The following is a 21,768-nucleotide window of genomic DNA, read 5'->3' as shown; positions in this document are numbered from 1 at the left end:
AGGAGACTGTTAGTCACTGCTCATCCTCAGACAGCCTATCAGCCCTCTTCTCTTGTGAAGTCAGGCCGAGGCCAGCCTTTGCCGAGGCTGGTGGGCTTCCGGCAGCGGACCTCTGCTTCTGTCCTTGGCATCCAGCCACCACAGTTGGCCACACCCATGGCTTCAACCACCAAACCCCGGGCTCTCCATAAAGTGCCCCCATGGAACACCACAGTTTCCTTTCTGTGATTTTTGCTGATACAGAGGTGTCTGTGTCCACCCTGGTGTGTGCATGACCTCAGCAGTTTACACAGAGTTGTGGTTTCCCGAGGTTTTATTTTTTCCCTCAATGAACTGATTCTTTAGAAGATATCTTAGACTGAGAAGTGCTCAGAGTGCAGTGAAATAAGTATGAAGAAATAAGATCTGAAATGTAATTATTCAGCTGTGAGAATCTCCATGGGTTTATTGCAGGAGAAAGAACTCAGTGGGCGTTGGCCATGGTCTGGAAGGAGTGACTGTAGATTCAGCTCAAAGGTGTGAATAAGGCTCCCATAAAGAAGGGAATGCCATATTTTGTGGATTTTGCTCTTTTGTTTCATGTTCCTTCCATTAAAATGTGTCCTCCTGGGATAATCGCTCACTTCCCCACCGTTTATTTCGAGGAGTCCAACTCCATCTCCTGTACATTTAAACCAGTTGCTCCCACACACAGGCAGGCACTTCACATCACTGCACTTCTCGCTGTCCTTGGGGGTCCCTTGTCCTCCTGGATCCCAGCATGCTGTCCCTCATGCTGAGCACAGACGTGTCTTCCTCTGTGGTCCTGCACCGTCACACTTGCTGTGCTTTAAAGTCTGGAGTATCTGGGAGAAGCTCTGGGACCTGAGACAGAGAGTTTGTGTGCATTTAGGATCACGAAGCTGGATGAGACCCAGGCTTGCAGGGCAGCGAGGGGAAGGATCACGAAGCCGGATGAGACCCAGGCTTGCAGGGCAGCGAGGGGAAGGACAGCAGCTGTTGCCCAGGGCTTTGAACTCCCTCTGGCCCCTCCTCGGTGTGCTCCGCCCCCCAGCTGTGCAGGTGGGGCATCCCCGGGCTAGTGCAGAAGCGTCTGGGTCTCGTGGACTTGGCTACGTTCACTGAACACGGACAAACTCCAAATCCTTGGACATCTCAAGGGCAAACATCAAGTTTTCATCTCATAAGCTTCTGTAAAGAGGTCATTTTTACATTTATAATTCCCCATGCCGATTCAGACCTACTTTAAAAGAACATAGGAATTTATGTTTATCTGAATTTATTTTAACTGTTCTGAAGGTAACTGGAAGTCTTTGCTCTCCTTAACCCATATCTACACCCAGAAGAGCCTCATAAGTTCCTAAAACCATTCCAGAGTAGAGAAGTGCATCGCAGCTGCAGAGTCATGTTCCAAGACAGGTCCCAGGACTACCATGAACCACGGAATGCCTGGGAAAGCAAAATGACTGAGGAAAGTGTGTGCCCAGAGGAAGCCTTAGAAAGCTGTTTGTTCAGTCTGGAAAATATCACTGTTGTGGTGAGTGTAGACAGAGAAGGGGATCGAGAACTAGCCCTGGGGCCACAAGGAGATGAAACATACAGGAGCCGAGGAGGCACTGAGAAGTGACAGCCTCACGCGGAGCTCAGCAGGGGAGTAGAAGGGAATGATCAGATGACTACTTGAAGACAATGTCCCAGAACTGAAGTATATGAATGTTGAGATTGCAAAAGCTTTGTGAGTGTCCAGCCCAGTGAATGAACAAAGACCCACACCAAAGACCATTACTGTGAAATGTCAACATTGGGTTTAAAGAGAAGTTCCTAAAAGTTCTAAGAGTGAAAACAAGTTCCTTAAAAATGACCCAGAGTAAAAAGGCAGGAATGAAAATGCCGTTGTATGATATTCCAACACAAAAAATGAGAAGCCAAAGAAGAAAAGCCTTCTCAATTTTGGAAATGATCTTCAACATGAGATTCTAAACCTGTATGAAATATTATAGGCATTTTCAAGCATGCATCATTTTAAAAGACATTGTCTTCCATGTACTTTTCTGAGAAAGATATGGGAGAGTAGGCTCCACCAAAACAATGAGGTAAACCAGCAAAGACGAAGGCAGAGGGTTCAGGAGGCAGGAATACAGCACAGACACGGGGGGGAGGGCATTCTGGGGGTGACGGCCGAGGAGCCAGGAAGGGTTGAGAGCAAGGTCAGTGACTGAAGGTGGAGGTTTCGGAAGGTATGTCACCCGGAGGAAAATGAAAATGAGCCAGGAAGCACAGGCCTGGGGGCATGGAGAGCCGGAGGAGTGAGAAAACTTGGAAACACAGCAAAGCTAAGCAAACGCAAAAAGCCCGACAGTTACTAAGGATTAGACTGGGGGAAGGGGCTTTTCAGAAGCTGAAATCTTGATCCACTAGCTGACTGAGGAGTAGAACATTTCTTTAGAAATTAATACTGGCTACTATGATAATTGCTGGGAGAAATATCAACAATGCAGATGACATTATCACATATGCAGATGACACCACCCTAATGGCAGAAAGTGAAGAGGAGCTAAAGAGCCTCTTGATGAGGGTGAAAGAGGAGAGTGAAAATGCTGACTTAAAACTCAACATTCAAAAAACTAAGATCATGGCATCCAGTCCCATCACTTCATGACAAATAGATGGGGGAAAGTGGAAACAGTGGCAGATTTTATTCTCCTGGTGAGCTGCAGTCCATGGGATCCCAAAGAGTTGGACAGAACTTAGCAACTCAACAGCAACAACAACTATGATATAAATTTAACCAAAAATTGAGGGGTAATATAGATAAAAAGTAGGATAAAAAGGTGTGTAGTGCTAAAAATCCCCTATTGCTATACTAGACAATATTTTAAGGCCTAAAGTGGATTAATCAGGTGATAAAAAAAATAAACACACATAATTTAGCAAATGGTTATAAATATTAAAAGGGGCCCTAGAGGATCTGACAAGTTGGGAGGAGCAGGGAACAAGGGGATTGTTTTTTTGTTATAAGTCTCTGAACACTTTATAATTTCTTATATTTTTGACATTTCATATTTTGGTTAGTTTAAAAATTAATTTTGAAATAAATATAACTTGATCATATGTTGTACACAGCACTAAAGTTTAAAAATATATTCAATTTCATCTTTACTTAATAAGCCCTAATCCACCCTACATTCTAGAAACTGGAAGGAAGACTTTTGCTTCTGTTTTTAATTGTGATATAATCCATCTATAACACTGTATTTGTTTCAGGTGTACAACATCATGATTTGATGTTTGCGTATCTTGCAGAATGGTTGCGCTAATTCTAGTTAGCGGCCATCGCAAGACACAGTTAGAGTTTGTTTCTTGTGATGAGGACTTTTTAAGATCTGTCTTAACAACTTTCAAATACACAATGCAGTATTATAAACTAGAGTTAGTATGTGTGTTGTGCTTATTAGCTCAGTCGTGTCTTGACTCTTCGTGACCCCTTGGACTGTAACCCACCAGGCTCCTCTGTCCATGGGATTTCCCAGGCAAGAATACCGGAGCTGGTTGCCATTTTCTTCTCCAGGGGATCTTCCCCACCCAGGAGTGAAACCTGCGTCTCCTGCATCTCCTTCTTCGGGGGATTCTTTACTATTATTGCCACCTGGGAAGCTCATAGTTTAGTTAGAAGAGTAAGATGTTAGTTCCACTTATGGGGAAAGAAGCATATAGTTTCTTGTTGTTGACACACCTCACCAGACTTGGTCGTTGAGAAGAGCTCCGTGTGGACTGGATCGTGTCCTCCTGCGTGTCGTGAGGTTTGGACGTGGGCCGTTGGGAGGTAACTGGATTTGGAGAAGGTCGTGAGGTGGGGCTCTTTCAATGGGGTCAGGAAAAGAAGTGAGAAGGTGGCCATTTGCAAGCCAGGGGGCGAGCTGCTGACCACACTGTGACCTCAGCCTCTAGAATGAAAATCACGGTCTGTTGTTGAACTCAGCGGGGGTACCCTGTTGTGCAGGCCAGGCAGACGGAGAAAACAGGAGCGCACTTATCATCTGATCATTCGGGTCCAACTCTGGACGGGTCCCACAGGCTGCGGTCATGGAGTCCGCCTCCTGGCGGCTCTGGGGGCTCGGGTCCCACAGGCTGCGGTCACGGGGTCTGCCTCCTGGCGGCTCTGGGGGCCTGCACCCGCCTTGCCCAGCTCCTAGGCGCACCTGCACCCCTCCGCCTGTGGCCCCGCCTACACTCACGCCACGTCCCGCCCCCTCTGCCTCCTCAGGCCCTGCCCCCATGCTCTCGTGCACTCACACTGATCCCTGGGTTCCTCGGTAACCAGGACAGCCTCCCCGCTTCAGGGCCCTTACCTTCATCCGCATCACTTGAGCTGACTCGACATTGCTCACGGGTTAGAGGACTGGGGCGTGGACCTCTCTGGGGACCAGTGTTCAGCTACCACGAGGGCGAGGGAACCGGCAGGTGTGAGTAGACAGACCTCCTTATACTTAATCCCCAAGTAGCGGGGCTGTTGTCAGCAAAATCACATTTGTTTAAAACACATGTTACTGGTTATATTCGAATATAGAGGAAAACTAAAATTTCAGTTTTAACTATAACTATAGAGAACCTTGATCCTTTGGAAAATAAATAAATTTCATACATAAATCTTTCTCATCTCCATTAAAACAGGTAAAGAAGTCAGTGGCAGTTGCCTGTTGGATGCTTGTGTCAAAAAGCTGAGCTTAAAATCTGTCTCTGCCTCTTTTAGCCTGAGTTGGGACCAGTCACTAAATCTCTCTAAATCTCAGCTTCCTCATCTGTGCAACAGAAAGACCCGGAGTCTCCACCCTACCGGGCTGTTGGCAGGCTGTGCCTGGCGCTCTGAGGACACTCGGAGACCATGCATGGGCTCTTACTGTGATTATTCATGGGAAGTTTAGGGGCTTGTCTCACATCCCCCAAACCCTGAGGGATCATTCCTGAGCCGTCGGGCTGGAGTGACGCCGTTTCTGTCTGGATTTGTCGACAAGTATTAGGATTGGTAAGGCTGCTCATGGAAGGAGTGAGGGAGGAACATTTCATGACACACGATAAGAACTTCAACAGCCTTAAATGCAAAGTCATGTATTTGAGGACCAAAAAAAGTATCTTTATGGATACAAGTTGGGGAAAAATAAGAAAACATATCAGAGTGAGTAAAAAATTATTTTGATTATAGGAGCAGAAATATGATGTCACTTGAACAGGAGTGAGGCCATGCGCCTCTTTTAAATGTGAGCGCAGGGCAGCCGTGCCACCGCAGCGAGCTGTGCTGAGGATGTCCTGCCGCCCACGTACATTTACGTTGTACAACAGAGGATTTGATGTTGTTTCTCCCTCATTCCTGGAATGAAGGCTATACGCTTGGGATTTCCGAAGTGCAGGAGCATTTGGTCCGTTGTGGTGGGCTACGACATAGCATGAGCATTGGGGCTGGCCGTGCTGAAAGACCACCCGTGGGGTTTGGGGGCAGGGTCTCTGAGCCGTAGGAGGAGCCCACCTCCTGGCCTCTGCGGAGGAGGGCGCTGGAGGTCAAGCTCAGCCGTGTAGCCGAGAATTCAGTCCATCAGGCGCACAGCGACCCCCGGCCCTAACCGAGTGCCCAGGCTCCCCGGCGCCGATGGCCGCTGACTGTGCACACGCATGGGAGGGTCTGTGTCCGGGGACATGGGGCTCCGAGTGTGGGGCCCCGGGGTCCCCTGTGTGTCCCTGTGCTTGCCTAGTCCAGGGGCGTCCCTGCAGGCACTTCAGCCTGCCCGCTCCCCTCCCCTGACTGTGGCCCTGGTGGCCACCTGGCCCCCGTCCCTGACTGTGTCTCCTCCTCTCCTGCCTTTGCCCGCTGGCCCACCTCCTCTTGGTGCCTGCTCTGTTGTTGCTCAGTGGCTCAGTCGTGTCTGACTCTTTGCGACCCCATGGACTGCAGCATGCCAGGCTTCCCTGTCCTTCACCATCTCCTAGAGTTTGTTCAAACTCATGTCCATTGAGTTGGTGATGCCATCCAATCATCTCATCTTCTGTCATCGCCTCTCCTCCTGCCTTCAATCTTTCCCAGCATCAGGGTCTTCTCCAGTGAGTCAGTTCTTTGCATCAGGTGGCCAAAGTATTGGAGGTTCAGCTTCAGCATCAGTCCTTCCAATGAATATTCAGGATTGATTTCCTCTAGGATTGCCTGTCCTAACCTCTGGGTGTTAATATTCCAGTGTGATATATGGGTGACTGAGTCCGGGAAAGTGTAAGGATCCGCCAAGGTCGCAGGCTAGCGGGCAGGGCGGGGCTCTGGGGGTGCAGGGGGTGTGTTTTAGTCCTGGGCACGCCCTGCTCTTACAGCTGAGCATCAGCACGGAAGCCTCAGTCACCAGGCCTAAAGAAGTGCGAGTCCTACAAGAAATAGTCCCGACTTGTGAAACTGACTTCACGCTTAATTTCTACCATAGGGTCTAGATTCTCTCTTTGGTATCTCAGGAATATCTTTGCACCTTCACCACATGAAAACTATTTCAGGCATCTGGGGCTTCTTCTCCTGCCTTTTTTAATATTTGGGTCTAGAGACTTTACATGTTAATTTTGATGCAAAAGATAGAATTAAGCCAATTAATGTTGATTTAAAAAAAAAACAACCATAAATCCACAAGAGCATCTCAAGAACTGTTTCCCCCTCACTGTAAGCGGCGTTCCTTCAGAGGCAGCCAGGCCTGAGCGCGGACTGTGAGCAGGGCCCCTGGTGTGTGGAGATGGACTTATCACATGGTTAGCAGCTGGGTTACGTGGGGCCTCATTAAATAAAGCAGCAGAGGCAGCCACCTCCCGCTGACACGCACCCGGAGGTACAGTACCTGCATCTTTCCAGTTCTCGCTCGTCTTTCTTACTTTGTTTTATGTCTCTCTCATTTTTCCGAATGTTTTTGACATTTTCTGACCTCACAGTACTTTTATTATTATTTTTATTGCTACTATAACAATGATAACTTAAGGGTCTGATTTATATGATGGCAACTTAGCCAAGGGGGAGATTAAGGCAGACCCGAAAAAGCATGCCGTAAATGTTTGAATCCATCAGCCTTTCATTTTTATTAAGTGGGAAACTTTGGTTTTGACACACATGAGTTTGGAGGGTGCTGAATGGCTGCAGGGCGGTGTCTGCTGGGCGGGCGGCCCTGGGTCCCTGAGGCCGTCCTACACGACGCTGTTCACTCGCTTCCTCGTTTTCTCTTGAAGCACTCGGTAGGCATTGCTTTGTTTCTCTTTCTTCCTGAAGTAAGTATGATTTTCAGAATGATCAAAAAGCCACAAATTGTGGGCAGAGTTCCTTCACTGTGGTGACTTTGACGTGTAACTGTCTTGTTTGGGAGGGGCCAGGCCTTGTGCACCCCCAGCAGAGCCAGCCGTCCCAGGGGGTGTGGAAAATGGCCTTGGGGGACGCCTAGCCCCTGGTGCCCCCACCCCCCATGCACCCATCCCCCCCGTGCCCCCACCCCCCTCCAGTGCCCCCACCTCCCCCACCCCGGTGCGCCCATCACCCCCCATGCCCCCCGTGCCCCGCCTCGTGCACCCATCCCCCCAATGCGCCCATCCCCCTAGAACAGGGCTGGTCTGACCTGAAATTGTTGTAAATGTAAATTGGACACAAAATTTCCAGGGGCAAAAAGCAGAACATAAAATATCTCAACAACTGTTTATATGAATTGCAAGTCAAGATAATAATGCTTTGGATATATTAGATTAAATAATATATCATTGTGTGTGAAAGTCACTCAATCATGTCCGACTCTTTGCTTCTGCATGGACTGTAGCCTGACAGCCTCCTCTGTATGGATGTGACATTTGGACCATAAAGAAGGCTGAGTGCGAAAGAATTGATGCTTTTGAACTGTGGTGTTGGAGAAGACTCTTGAGAGTCCCTTGGACTGCAAGAAGATCCAACCAATCCATCCTAAAGGAAATCAACCCTGAATACTCATTGGAAGGACTGATGCTGAAGCTGAAGCTCCAATACTTTGGCCACCTGATGGAAAGAACTGACCCATTGGAAAGACCCTGATGCTGGGAAAGATTGAAGGGGAGGAGAAGGGGACAACAGAGGATGAGATGGTTGGATGGTATCGCTGACTCAATGGACATGAGTTTGAGCAAACTCCGGAAGATGGTGAAGGACAGGGAAGCCTGACATGCTGCAGTTCATGGGGTCTCAAAGACCTGGACATGACTTAGCTGAACAACAACTATGATATGTTATTAGAAATCATTTCACCTATTTCTCTCTTTTTACTGATGCTTCGAAACATTTAGAGAGCTCGGCGGGAACACTGCGTCTCTGGCACACAGGGCCGTCCTGAGACCCCGTGGCCACCTGTCTGTCAGCAGTGTGTGCCCTGGGTCTGGGCCTGGGGGCATCACAGGGCCCTGTGCCCGTGTCCCCTGTGGGCACCGTCGTACAGCGACAGTGGGCTGTCCTCCCGAATGAGGTGTTACCACATTGTTCGAACTTGAGATGAAGCGTCTCTGACTGTGCTTTTCTGGTACTGCCCTTCAGGAATAAGACAGTTCCATCAAACATCATCAGGGCATCTGGTTGCCATGGTCATGGTTAAATGCCTCTCTTCAAGGAGTGAGCCCTAATGATGCAGCCTATTACATCCCAGAAAACATCAGGACTTTCATCAGATTAAATTGTTTTTCTTGTTACTTGTTAGAATTTCCCTTAACCAAGCATCTCTATAGATCTTTTTTCTTTTATATACTTGATGCTTAAGATTTATTACAAGTACAAATAAAAACATGTTTCTAATCCTGTTTTTCAACGATAAACCATCTGGATTTGTTATGGCTGAAGAACTTCATGAATTGCATTCCTAACCCTGTTTGGCTCATATCAGTCTCTGATGAAAAATAATAAGTCAACTTCTTAGGATTTGGGGATATTCTTGGGGCTTTGCGGCACTTTTTTATTTTGATCCTTGCCTTGTTTATGCTTTATTAGAAGAAAAACTTACGCTGCAACACATATTATTTCTGTATCAAAGCTACTCTGGAAAGCTCTTTCTTTCTGCATATTTTCTGAATGTTGATGCTTAAAGTCTTTAAACATCATTTTAAAGATAATTACACCATTTTAATCTGTGAGTTGCCATGATCCATTATTCAGATCTGAAAGCGTAACTGTGACGGGGCAGAGAAGGACGTCGGTTTGTTTCACGTTGCAATGCAGAGGAAACGAAGCTGCCCTGTGGTCGGTCACATCCTAAAGCAATAGGAGCCCGGCCCCGCAGAGGCGCTGAAGAGTGCTTTTATTCTTTCCTGCAGCGGAGGTGGCAGAGGGTCCCGGTCCCGTGACGAAGAGCTGGCGTCTGGATCCAGAGGCGCCTCTCCACCCACCCGCTGGCCTCTCGGTTCCCGACTCTGCTCCGCACGCCACCTCCTCTGAGCACCCCCGCCCACCTCTCCTCTTCTGGACCAACGCTGGTCCCTGGGTCAGGCACTCCTGAGGTCACACAGACGCTGGGCATCCTTAGGCCGGGGAGGTCAGGGAGATCTGTGAAAACCTGCAAAGGAGCTTTTCTAGTCTCTGCTTCATATCATTATGCTTAGATTTTTTTTAACTGGTAAACATAAATAGCCCACCTGTAACATGCAAAACATAAATTCCATTACAGCAGATTGAACTTCTGAATATGTCACTGATGTCAAGGCCCTGACTAATGTTGAGAGGTTTTTGTGGTTTCTGTTTTTTTAAGACCAGCCCATCTGGCCTGACCACCTACCTAATTATCACAATCCAGGCTGGCCAGAGACCCTGCCTGGGGAAGGGGCTTGAGCACATGTCACCGTCCTGCGTGTCGCTAAGCAGCAGGGCCGGGTAGCCTCTTGGTGTGTGTGCAGCGCAGTGGCATGGCCGAGCGAGCTGCGTGGCCACACCACTCGTACTGATGTTCTCACGTTTCTCTTTGGCGTGTTTTCAGTGGTAACAGAATTGCTGCCTCTTAAGCGGCCAAAACTGCATTCACCCAAGCAGGGCTGCCACCACCTGCGAGACACCGTGGTGCTTCTTGAAGACAGACACGCTGGCTCCACAGAGTGCCCTTCATCTCAGACCCGGTTGCGGACTTTGTATTCCAAAGGGTACGGAGGCTGTGCCTTCCCTTTGGATCATTTGGACTCAGGGCTCCTGACCTCCACGTTTAGTTCTCACTGATGTCTGGCAGGTCGGGCTCAGGGGTGCGGTGGGGAGAGGGGCGCCCTGGGGATGCACATAGGCCCCCTGAAACGTCAGGGTCCAGTGAAGCTGCCCCGTGTGGCCTCAGCGGCCGGCTTTCCAGCAGGAGGGGCTGCTGGGGAGGCTGGGTGAGCAGCCCCGGTCCCACCCCAACCAGGCCAGCATCCTCACCGCCCGGCCCTCCGCTTTCCAACTGGGGCCGTAGCCCCCCTTCTGCAGGGCTGTCCTGGGAATGAGGTGAGCGGGGGCGTGTGCTTGGCGGCTGGCATGGGGTGGGCCTTTAGTAAGGTTGTTTTATAAATATTTCACTCCATTTTGATCCACATTGCAATTTTGCCCGCATTCATGGCCTCCTACCAGTTCCTAATATCTCTCTTTGCCAGACAGAGTTCACATCCGTGAGCCTGGGACTCAGACGTTCAGCCACAAGCCCATCTTCCTGTGGGTGGTACCGCCTGGCTTTTCGTGACAGTCCATTTGCTCTAGATTCAGGCTTTATTGGTCCTGACACAGACCTTGAAGGAGATTATTACAAGATTAAGGCTTGGAGCATTCTTCAGCCTCTGGTGAGGTAAAAACTGCCTCATTGTCCAGTTCAGGATAACAAAGCGTGAACTGATCCTGATTATGCTTGATTCTGTGCGTCCAGAAACAGTGACCCTTAGAACACGCTTAGGTGTCCTTAGAACACGCTTAGGTGTGGGTGTTTTGTTTTTCCTTCTTGTTCTTTAAATACATGTAACTAGGTCTTTTGCTAGAAATTTCTTTAGGGCTAAGCTGGAGTAAGAAAATAAATGGAAGCGTTGGACCCAGTTCTGTGAGTCTGGACTCCACCAGGCCAAATTCCCCTTCCTTCCATGCAGTTTCAATAGAATTCCATTGAATTAATTTTACTCGTAATAAAATCGGCTGTATTTCAGGCCTGCAGCCCTGGGGCCTTCTGATCCAAGCACAACAGCCTGTGCTGTGCCGCCTGCTGACCTTGGCAGCGAGGGGTGGGGATGGGATCGTGTTTGAAGTTGGCCCCTTCCACCCCACTCATCAATATTTCTGGACAGCTGGGATTCTCTGAAAATCAACTTTTGCCAAAAAAAAAAAAAAAAAAGTTGGTTTGAGAGGATTGTGCTACTTCTAAATTATTATGCCTACAATACTATAAAATTGCAAAAGGCTCCATAAACCATCAAGAGTATTGGAAGCTGGTGACTCGTCTTTCAGGGCTGAGTGTGGAGGAGAGGCCGCTGTGGCCAGCAGGTCCATTCCGGGGACTTCCGCAGCAGGCTGTATTCCCTGAGCTGCTGGGGTGGCTGCGTCTCACACGGTGGCCCCGGGCTGGGGACAGCAGGGAACGGGGCATGGGGCTGCTCGGACACCACAGAGGGACCTGAACACACTCTGCTGCAGCGGGGTGTCCCGCACCCCCCACAGAGCCGGGCTTCCCACCCGGGGCCAGGCTGCCAAGTCCGGGGGTCTGACCGCGCCGGTAGGCGTGTCTGAGAGAGAAGCCCTCTTCCCACAGGTGGTTCCTTAGACGCAGGTTGTGGGTAGTGAGATCTGAATGAAGAAAAGCTGGTTTAGTTTTTAAAACCTGAAATGTGGTCTCTTGATTGGATGGTTTTAAATTATACACGAAGCACATGCTGCTGCATCATCACCCGCGCAGGACATCTGGCTGCCACGTGGACGTGGACTGGTGAATCTCGGGGTGCATTCATGGACTGAAATCTCGGGGTGCATTCATGGACTGGTAAATCTCGGGGTCCCATTCATGGACTGGTAAATCTTGGGGTCCCATTCATGGACTGGAAAATATCAGGGTGCATTCATGGACTGAAATCTTGGGTGCCAGTCATGGACTGGTAAATCTCAGGGTGCCATTCATGGACTGGTAAAACTCAGGGTGCCAGTCAGCACCCCAGTGAGAAAGGCGCATGCCCCCAACATGGAGTAAGGCAGGACAGCAGGCTGGGTCCTTGCTGGGCCTCCCGTCGCTCAGGTGCTGCCGCTGCTGTCGTGACGTGTGACCGGGGCCGGGAAGTGACCGCCAGCCGAGCTTGCCCTCACGGGAGAGGACACGGCAGAGAGATGGGAGGCTGCCCACTGCTGTGTCTGGAGTCCAGCAGGAGGTTGGAGAGCCACCTCGGCCCCACAGGCTGCAGACAGGAGGCAGGCCGGGCACTCTAGGGGAGATGGCTCAGCTCCTGGTTCCCTGGGGGGGTGCAGTTTCTAAGTGTTACCCAAGATCGGGGTCAGGGAGCCACGGGCCTTTCTGCACCACCCCAGGCCAGTGCAGACGCCCCCAGGGAGCTTGGGACTGGAGGCAGGTATGGCCGCTGTGGGTCTCGTCCACGTGTCCCCCAGGCTGAGTGCTGACACCGGACCCTCACGAGACCCCAGGGCCACCCCGGATCTCCTCCTCATCGTACGGACAGGACCCTGGGCCCCCAAGGGGAAGGGACTCGCCCAGGGTCGCACATCCCAGGGGGCAGGAGTGATTATTTAGAAACAAAGCTCTTTCTCCTGTCCTCAGAGGCGGGCCCCAGAAAGTTCTTTTCCGCCCATTTCAGCGCCTGCAGGGACGTGTTCAGCCACCCTCTCCTTCTCTGGGTCTGTCCGGCTCTGCAGGGGTGGGCGGTGTGCGGCTCGGCCCTTCGGGGAGAAGTTCCTCAGGAGTGGACCTCGGAGCTGGAGTCAGCAGGGCAGAGGCTCCCGTCAGCCTGGCCCCCGTGACCGGGTGAAGCTTCCCTCTGTTGCCTCGGGGGGCGCGGGAGCAGCTGGCGCTGGCAGCGGCTGTCCCGTGGGCCGGGGTGTCTCCGGGACACCTGCCACCACAGGACACTGTCCCCACAGACTGGACAGCACCCCCAAGACCGCCAGCTGCCCTGTCTCTCCTGGAAGTCGTGGCTGGGTCCCAGGTTCCTTCCCAGTCCTGGGCTTCCCCGATAGCTCCTGGCTTGTCAGGCCCCCTCAGAAGGGCTCAGGGAAAGAGGGTCCAGCCCACAGACAGGCGGACGCGCCCGGAGGCAGCTCCAGAGCAGGGCTTGGCTGGGGGGAGAGGGCGTGGGGGTCGCAGTGTGGGGAGGGGGCCGGGGGGAAGGGGGTCTGGTGGAGAAGGGGCCTGGGTGGGGAGGGGCCGTGGGGCCACAGTGTGAGGAGGGGGCCTGGGTGGGGAGGAGGTCTGGGTGGGAAGGGGGTGGGATCTGGGTGGGGAGTGGGCCGCAGTGTAGGGAGGGGCGCTGAGCAGGGGACACCTCGCCTGAGGTTTCCCGTCACTGGCATCACACATCTGGACTGAAGGGCTCCGGGCCGAGGCTGCCAGGGACGCTGGGCGGAGGAGGGCCGCCTGGCTGTGAGCAGTGCCACCTGGTCAGGGAGCAGCCTGGGCGGCCGTGGCAGCCCCTCCTGGAGGGCCAGGCCTCTGAAGGGCCAGGCTGCAGAAGGAAACCTGAACTGGGAGGGCAGGGGGTGCTGGGTTGGAAAAACACTCTCAGGCGTTTTCTGCCTCAAAGGAAGAAAGGAACGAGAGCGTCTGAGAGGCCGGGCCCTGCGGCAGCGCGGGTGCAGGCCTGGCCCACACCGGTCCGGCCGCGGCCGTGCGCCGGGCTGAAGTGCGGACGTCAGCAGGCTTTTTCCTGGCTGGCAGGAAGGGAAAGTTCCCTCCAGTGACAGACAGAAGTAATGGATCTGGGGCGCGCCGTGGCCTTGGGAGGTTACGGTGAAAATTAATGGAGGCCACGTTTACTAATGTTGCTCTAATCCTGCAGTTTGGGGCATTGGGCTGAGTTTCTGCTTTATGGCATGTTTTACAAACTAACCTATTTGAGATGCTGGAACAGCCGGGCTGCAGTGAGTTCCAGGTCAGGAAGCGTGCCCCTCCCCTTGGAATCCAGCGCCCTGGCCACTGGGTGCTGGCCGCCCAGCCCTGCCTGCTGCCCCGGGGCCCGCACAGCGGCCCATTTATCTTCCAGGTGTTACAATCGCGGGCCGCGGCCACAGCTCCATCACGCTAAACGGGCAATTATCTACCTTGTCACTTCTGCCTCTGCTCTTTTGACCCAGGGGTCACAGAGGCCCGGCTGTAACTGAATCCAGCAGAACTATTCCCTTACCTGTCATATAAATAGTCGTCCTGGCAAAATGGGGCCCACGGGGGCTTTTTGGGAGGTGTTGAGAAGGCCAGTCTAACTTGAGCCTTTATTCGCTCTGTAAGGAATGCAGCACTGTTTTGGCACTCTATCAAAATAAAACAAAGTTCCATTTTTCAGCTTCTTTTTTTAAAGTGTGCGCCCCTGAGCTCACAAATGCTTCTTTGTGGCCCTCTTTATTGAAATTTCCATTCAGCTCTTCCATCTGTTAGCTGTGTTTACCACTATTTCTAGGGAAAGAATTCAGCATTTCACCTTTATTTGGGGTGTAAGGTCATAAAACTGTCTGGATTATTTCAGCTATATTTATACCAAACTTAATATTGCTTCTTTAACAGGTTTAAAGCTTTTAACTCCCAGCTTCATTATTCACGGTGAGCTGCCTGAAGAGACCAGTCGTGTTTTAAATGAGGAAGGCGTTCTGCGCCCTCTTGCTGTCTGTGCTCCCCGCTCCCCGAGAGCGTGCTCGCTGTGACCTCCGCCTCTGCCCCAGTGCCCCCTCCACTCAGGGCTGCAGACACACGCCGTGTTCCGGGAGCACACACGTGCTCCCTGAGTCCCCTGTTTGTAGAAATAGTCACGTTACTGTGATCTCAGAAAAGGCCTAAGGCTGTGGGTGTAGCACCCACTGGTGAGGTGAGGCCCCCGGGGCAGAGCTGATCCACGCGCGTATCGGCGGGTGTGCATGCGTATGTCTGTGCACGTGTGCACGTGTGTGTATGTGTAGATGTGCATACGTGTGTATGTAAATTTCCCAAAACTTGGCAACTTCAACTTCAGTTTTCAGCAGTAAGTTTGGAGCTGTGTCAAAAAGACATAGAGCAATAATATAAAATAAAAATGCACGCAGGTGATTTTTCCGTCTAGAATTGCCACATTGGTATTTTTGATGTTTCCCCGTTTGCCCTGCAGCCTCGGCTGTAGGAATCAGGTGGAGAGGTGGACAGTCAGCAGGCCATCAGGGTCCTACATTGTTAGCCCAGGACATTCTGATCTCACTTCTGCCTTCATGTAGGAGCGGAGCAGGCTGTGCAGATGCGCCATGAGGATGGGGGTGTGGGCAGTGACACGGGCCCTGGAGGGCGCTCACGGGGGGGGTGGTTGTGGACAGTGACACGGGCCCTAGAGGGCACTCACGGAGGAGGGGGGGTTGTGGACAGTGACACGGGCCCTGGAGGGTGCTCACGGCGGGTGTGGGCAGACACGGGCCCTAGTGGGCACTCACGGGGCCTGGTGGGTGCTCACGGCGGGTGTGGGCAGACACGGGCCCTGGTGGGCGCTCACGCGGGGTGTGGGCAGACACGGGGCCTGGCCGGCGCTCACGGTGGGTATGGGCAGACATGGGGCCTGGTGGGCACTCAACAGTGACGGGCTTCGTTACCATCAGGCCACCTGGTGAGGGGGGCCCGACTTGGTGTCTCAGCACTGCTTCACAGGGTAGTCGTCTGATACCTGCCCGGGGACCACCTACTCATGTTCTGTGTGGCTGCTTCCCCTAGTCCCCGACCCGCGAGTCCTTGCTGAAGAAGAGCATCTGTCTTCACCCTTTCCTGGATCATTTCCTGTGGTAACAGGCCACCGGATGAGGGGAGGGAAGGCGGAAGTTGAGTCTCTACGTAGAGAAGAACCAGAGTGACGCTCAGGGCACTTAGGTCAGCACAACCTGTGACCCATCCGTCAGAGCTGGAGCCCGAGAGCTAGCTGACTCCGGTGAGAGCACAGCCACAGGCCACTCCCGAGAGCCAGGACCGAGACCGCTCGGCACCCCGCGGGCCAAGAGGCCCCATGCCTGCTGCGGCTCCTCAGACCTCAGTGGGCATCCTCCTGTTTTAACGAAAGGGGCTTAAAGAAGGGCCTCCACTGCCTTGTGACTTCGAGATTCAGGAGACAGAGCAGAGGTGCTTCTTCGTGGCCTCCCATGACCATGTCTTGTTGGTCCTGACAAGTCGTCGAGTCCAGGTTGTGCCCAGTGGTCAGTTCACAGTTGGATGGAGCTTCTGGGCCTCTTTGTCCGGCCGTCTGCCTCCCCACCTGTCCCTGCTGTCCCAGGACCGAGTCGGCACAGAGGCCCGTGCGCGTCTGGGGAGGGGGTGGGGAAGCACAGGCCGCGCCCCACAGCAGAGCCGCCGTGGCCCCCAGCCTCCCGGCATTTCACGATAAAGATGGAAGGGCTTCCCTGGTGGCACAAGTGGCAAACCGCCCGCCTGCCAGTGCAGGAGAAACAAAAGCCGCAGGTTCAGTCCCTGAGTCGGGAAGACCCCCTGGAGGAAGGAACGGCAGCCCACTCCAGTGTTCTTACCTGGAGAATCCCATGGATAGAGGAGCCTGGCAGGCTACAGTCCATGGGGTCGCAAAGAATCGGACAGGACTGAAGTGACTTAGCTGCTGCTGCTGCTGCTGAGTCGCTTCAGTCGTGTCCAACTCTGTGTGACCCCATAGACAGCACCCCACCAGGCTCCCCGTCCCTGGGATTCTCCAGGCAAGAACACTGGAGTGGGTTGCCATTTCCTTCTCCAATGCATGAGAGTGAAAAGTCAAAGTGAAGTTGCTCAGTCATGTCCGACTCTTAGCGACCCCATGGACTGCAGCCCACCAGGCTCCTCCATCCATGGGATTTTCCAGGCAAGAGTGCTGGAGTGGGGTGCCATTGCCTTCTCCGGAAGTGACTTAGCATGTATGCATAAAGACAGAAAAGAGTAAAATTCGCTTTAGAAAGTTGAAAAACTTTGAAGAAAAAAATGCCAACCCTTAGAAACCCTTGAAAACTGTATCAGAGCATCTCTGTCTCCTGGAGACACCTTGACTCGTCAGCAACATGAGTTTCTAGAGTAAGCAATAATGGGCTGTTCCGTCCTCTCATCCCGGGCCACAGGCTGCTGCCTCCCCGTCCCTGGTTCCTGCGCTGGCAGGGCATCTGGCCGGTCCCAGGGACCCCATGTGCGCCGGCATCACGTGGCCGGTCCCGGGGACCCCATGTGCGCCGGCATCACGTGGCCGGTCCCGGGGACCGCATGTGCGCCGGCAGCACGTGGCCGGTCCCGGGGACCGCATGTGCGCCGGCATCACGTGGCCGGTCCCGGGGACCGCATGTGCGCCGGCATCACGTGGCCGGTCCCGGGGACCGCATGTGCGCCGGCATCACGTGGCCGGTCCCGGGGACCCCATGTGCGCCGGCATCACGTGGCCGGTCCCGGGGACCCCATGTGCGCCGGCATCACGTGGCCGGTCCCGGGGACCCCATGTGCGCCGGCATCACGTGGCCGGTCCCGGGGACCGCATGTGCGCCGGCATCACGTGGCCGGTCCCGGGGACCCCATGTGCGCCGGCATCACGTGGCCGGTCCTGGGGTGGGAGGGCCGTGGGTGCTGGTGTCACATGGCATGCCCTGGGGGAGGGGGGCTGTGTCCGCTGGCATCATGTGGCCGGTCCTGGATGGGGGGCCCCCGTGTGCACCAGCAAAACATTGCCAGCCCTGGGGGGAGGGGGGCCGTGTGCACCAGCGTCACGTGGCCGGCCCTGGGTGTGTGAGTCGGCGTCACGTGGCTGGCCCTGGGGGCTCCTGTGCACTGGCATCTCCCTGGCAGGGTTGCAGGGGTGTGCGTGTGCACGTCAGCAGAATTCACCTCCTCTCTTGATGGCTTGGGCCCCTGAGCTACTTTATTTATTTCCATAATCACAGTACGTGTTACAGACATTAAAGTAGTAGTTGTCTCCAGAAGACCTGTCGTTCGGAAGAAGCCAGAAACGGATGGCCTCCGAATGGACATCCCCAGGACAGGCAGCCACCTGTCTGCTTCCTGAAACGCCATGCCCCTGACCCGGGCCCTGCCTTCAGCTCTGACGCCAGGGTCCCCGCCCGCGGTGGGGGACACGGAGGGCCTCCCTCGCATGTGTGTGATCCTGTCTCAGCAGCTGGTGAAGATGTCTGTGGTGATTACGCGGGAACACCCGCTTCTTCATAAGCACAAAGGCAGGCTTTGGAAGAAGCATTTCCCTTTTCAGCGTGGGTCAAGTGCTTTCTGCCCTGACGGGAGTTGCTGGGCTTCCTGAGCTGACGCGCAGCACACGTGTTTTCAGTGTGAGCCGCCGGCTGAAACACCTTTGCTGGGGCGCCAGCAGGACAGTGTGCGTTCCCGCCCGTGTGTGTCTGTGCACGTTCGCACGCGGTCATCATGGGGACATGCTGACGGGCCCTAATCCGCTTTAACAGCCTGGCGAGAGATGGCATTGAGCCTGGTGTGGCAGCGTCTGAAGGTGCTCTGCAGCCGTGGAGGGACCGCCCTCGTAACTCATCCACGCACCTGCCCTTCCAGCTCGTGGGATCTAGCCCGTTGTCTCACGTCGGCTCGTCACCCGGCGTCCTCCTTGTCGGCAGGAAGCCCTCGTGACAGGCGCTGAGCACCAGGGACGTGAGGGGGAGGGTGCACTGTGACACCCGAGCGAAGAGGCACAGGCCGAACGGACGGCCTCTCTCCACCCCACACACCTCGAAGAAGAGGCACACGCCGAACGGACGGCCTCTCTCCACCCCAGGCGACACAAGGCGCTGGATTCCTCAGTTCTGTGAGCGCAAAGCAGACCCGGGAAGCCGCGTGCTCCTATCTGTGACTCAGGTATTTATAAGGCCTCACCTCCGATGTATCCAGAGCCTTTTGGAAATTTTGCAGGAAGCAGTCACGGCCATGACTTTCTCCTCTCAGGAGCTCCTTTCGTTAATCTGTATGTTCTTCCAGTGTTGGTTTTTGAGTCATTGTAGGCATTTCTGTGCTTTAAATTGAAGCCACTGTTCAAAACAGTCTCATTTCTATTCTTCGTAAACATATCATGTCCAATGGGTTGAGCTTTTGACCTGATCATAACTATTTGAACTCTTAGATACAGATAAACTGTTTGTGGATGTGATACTTCAGAAGAACCATCTGCACCCTTTTATGTTAAAATCTAAATCCATTACAAGGAGACTAAACTCTTGACACGTTTGGAATAAGATGCAACTACCCCAATGAAATTTGTCTCCTGTACTCTCTCAAGAGGAACTGCCCACTTAGAATTCACACATCAGGGACTTTCCTGGTGGTCCAGAGACTAAGACTCCACACTCCCAAAGAAAGGGTCCCAGGTTCAATGCCTGGTCAGGGAACTAGATCCTGTGTTCCACAACTGAAAAAAAACAAAAAAAACCCACCACCTGTGCTGCAGCTTAGACCTGGAGCAGCCAAATAAACAAACATTAAAAACACCGCACAGGTCAGACGTCGTGAGCTGAGACCTGGGCCAGCCCCCAGCAGCATGAGCTGCTGACCACAGGCTCTCGGTGCACACCCGACCGCCCCGCGTGCAGGTCACTCTCCTGCCGTGAAGCTGGACGTCGTCGCCCACCGAGCTGAGTGCAGGCTGGGTCTTCCTCTGCGCGACTGTGCTTGTTGAGGTCTGGAGCCCCCAGAAGCCTTCCGTGAGATGGTTTTATGGAAATAGGGAGGACGGGACACAGAGGATGAGATGGTCGGATGGCATCACCAATTCGATGGACATAAGTCTGAGTAAACTCCGGGAGATTGTGAAGGACAGGGAAGCCTGGCGTGCTGCAGTTCATGGGGTCGCAAAGAGTTGGACAGGACTGAGCAGCTGAACAATGGCAACAGAAAAAAGGGGTGCCGAGTCTGGCTCTGTGGAGCCCTCAACGTTGTGAGCCACAGAGGGCCTTAAACCATCATCTCCTTAAGCGCACAGAATTGAAACAGGAATCATTGCTTCATTAGATGCTAACACTGTCCACGGGCCAGCATCTCTGTTGGGAAAGTCCTTCGCTGACCCAAATAGCTTCTATTTTCTCTCAAAGGTGCACTTGCCTTGGACCTGAAATAGCGGATCCTCGGTGCTTTCTGTGTGAAGTGTGCAGTCCTTGCTCTGTGTTGCTCCCTGAGCTCCCTCTCCCAGAGGGCAGCTGAGCCCCGCCCTTGGGCTTCATGCTCACAGGCAGGGGGCCGTGGCTCTGCCGTTTACCAAGAAGGCCCAGCTAGTGGTGGTCAGAGTGTCCTCCCGGGTCTCTTTACCTGACGTTTTGCTCTGGAACGTGCATCCCAGCTTAAACAGGATGAATATCAAACAGCAACATAGAAGCAATTTTTTCTATAAAACCCCCCTTCTAGAAACCAGTTGCTGACAAGCTGCATCTGCAGAGAAGTCAAGATGAAATAGAGAATATTTGCGTCTTTTTATTTTCAGTTTTCTCTCCGGGATCACAATAATCTTTGGCTGGTTCTCCCCTCATCAGTCTTTCCCCACAGTCACCAGCCTGTTTTCAAAGTTCTTACAAATGAACTCGATGCCGGACAGACAGCCCTTCAGGATGTGGGCCTGGGCGACCTCACCCATAGGGGCGCCTCCTGGGACCCCCCGTGAGGCCGCTGTCCTGGGTCTCTTCTAGAGCTGCTGCATTTTGAGAGCTAAACATAATCTGAAAAGCGTTTATTAACCACCTCTGAGGACACAGTCCCAGTGCTCACACACTGAGATCCTTCAAAGACCTCTTCAGTATCAGAAAGGCGTCTTCTCTTATTGCCCCGAAGACGCGAAAGCTTCTTTTCTCTCTGGTGGTGAAATGAAAGACCTGGGGGAAGTTATCTGCCAGACCTGCTCTGCATACCCTCAGATGCCCCCCATGTATGAGGACAGGATTCCACTCTTTCCTCCGCTTATCCCTTCCCACCCTACCCTCAGGGATTAAAGAGAGAGAGAGAGAGTGTTGGCTTTGGCCATGATCTTCAGGTTGGTGTCCTTGTCCGCTTTATTTGCTTTGGAGCAGTGACTGACAGCCGCTGAGATGCCGGAGCAGAGCTCGCCAAGGGCCACGCCCACCCTCTCCTGGTCCGGTGGCCTGCCCTCGGAGGACCACAGGCTGTGCCGGGGGTCGGGGGACCACTCTTTGCTGATCGCCCGCTTCTTTCCAATGCTCCCCATTTTCTCAAGACTGGTTGCCTCCTGGTTATGTGTTCATGCCCCCAGATAGGGCTTCTCCTTTTCCTTTTCTTGAACATCTGCAGTACTAAGAGCTCGTGCTGGACCCATGGGTGCTGGTGATGCAGGATGCGTTGCTGGCTGGATGACTGACAGTCTCCTTTGGGCCATTTCTGTGTCTCCACTGTGTGACTTTAGCCCATCCACTAATACCTTTCATGCATTGTCTCCTCTTGGGTGAAAGAGAGACCGTAGTGCTGCTGATTTACTCCGAGTTCGTTGTGAGGGTCAGATGACAGAGCGTGTGGGTGTTCACTAAGCCTGTCTCCCTGTAATTGGGGCCTTTGGGCCTCAGACACTGGGCGCGAGGCCTCCAGAGTGCCGGTTAATGGCAGCTGCCCCGCTGACCTCCTTCTACGGCCGGCCATTGTTATG

General features: G+C 53.2%; 1 protein-coding gene across 4 annotated transcripts in view; it reads left to right on the top strand.

The window, feature by feature from the left end:
* Nucleotides 1-21,768, top strand: part of GMDS (GDP-mannose 4,6-dehydratase) — a 442,717-nt gene that overhangs the window by 321,180 nt on the left and 99,769 nt on the right. The window lies entirely within an intron of this gene.

Source organism: Bubalus kerabau, chromosome 3, assembly GCF_029407905.1.
Source record: "Bubalus kerabau isolate K-KA32 ecotype Philippines breed swamp buffalo chromosome 3, PCC_UOA_SB_1v2, whole genome shotgun sequence".
Classification (NCBI taxonomy): domain Eukaryota; kingdom Metazoa; phylum Chordata; class Mammalia; order Artiodactyla; family Bovidae; genus Bubalus; species Bubalus kerabau.
This window is presented reverse-complemented; position numbering and strand designations above follow the sequence as displayed.